Raw genomic sequence first — 1,107 nt, 5'->3', positions numbered from 1 at the left:
TGGTTCCGTTTTTGCATCTCCATTTGCATGCTTTTTAGCATCTCCATCATCTCGTTTCCACCCGAAGACCCCCCTTGTTCTTGACCCGTTTGATATTGCTTTTGATAGCCTTGGTTGTTCCCGCCTCGATATCCACCTTGGTTATTGTAAGGTTGGCGTGAACCAAAGTTACCTTGGCTACCTTGAAAGTTCGGGTTAGCTTGATTTGAAGGGTTCCCATACCGAAAATTTGGGTGGTTCCTCAACCCGGGGTGGTAGGTATTAGAGTTCATGTTGTTGTAGTTTCTACCACCCCCTCCTTGACCTTGAACTGCATGGACTTCTTCATATTGCCCTTCCACCATTCCTTGGCAATTTTCAGCTGCATGACCTATTTCTTTACACAAAGCACAAACATCATAAATTTGGTTAGTAGTTTGAACATTACCGTCATCTATTGCGTGCACTTGAGGTCGGGCAATGGCCGGTCGTGCTCTCCTTGATGCTTGAGCTTTTCTCTTTGATGTAGTTGCCATGCTCTCCAAAAACTCCCAATCATCATTCTCGTAATTTGTACCAAAAGTCCCACCGGTGATGGACATTAAATCACGAGCATCTTCGGCACCCAACCCCTCGTGAAAGGCATTCATTAATTCCCACAATTCGATTCCATGGTGAGGGCAATTTTTGATCATCATATTGAAACTCTCAAAAGCCTCATGAAACATCTCACCATGTTGTTGTTGGAAGCTTCTCAACCCCTTTCTTGCAGCGTTGGTCTTTTGGGCGGTGTAAAACTCATCCAAGAAAGTTTGTTGCATTTCCCCCCATGTATATATGGATGCTGAAGGTAATGTGTAGAACCATTTTTTCGCCTTATCTTCCAAATAAAATTGGAATAATACCAATTTAATATCGTCGGCTGAGAACCCTTGACTCCCAAGAGTGTTACAAATCGAGTCATAAGCCTCCAAATGAAAGTAAGGCTCCTCCTTTGCTAACCCCTTATATTTTGGCAAACTTTGCAAAGAGTTGGTCCTCATTTCAAATGTCCTCCCTTGATCATTGTGAGGAATGACTACCGGTGAAGGGTTATGAGTGATTACCGGCCTAAAATGCGCTTCGATG

At 43.5% G+C, this 1,107-nt stretch overlaps 1 non-coding gene across 1 annotated transcript; it reads left to right on the top strand.

Moving 5' to 3' along the window:
• The first annotated feature begins 645 nt into the window (after positions 1 to 645).
• On the top strand, positions 646 to 754 carry LOC118483489. Its single transcript, XR_004870778.1, has one exon. It is a non-coding gene; the product is annotated as a small nucleolar RNA R71 (small nucleolar RNA).
• Positions 755 to 1,107: the final 353 nt, after the last annotated feature.

The sequence above is a fragment of the Helianthus annuus genome, chromosome 10 (genome assembly GCF_002127325.2).
Source record: "Helianthus annuus cultivar XRQ/B chromosome 10, HanXRQr2.0-SUNRISE, whole genome shotgun sequence".
NCBI lineage: Eukaryota > Viridiplantae > Streptophyta > Magnoliopsida > Asterales > Asteraceae > Helianthus > Helianthus annuus.
Note: the sequence above shows the minus strand (reverse complement) of the source record. Positions and strands in the feature narration are given on the sequence as shown.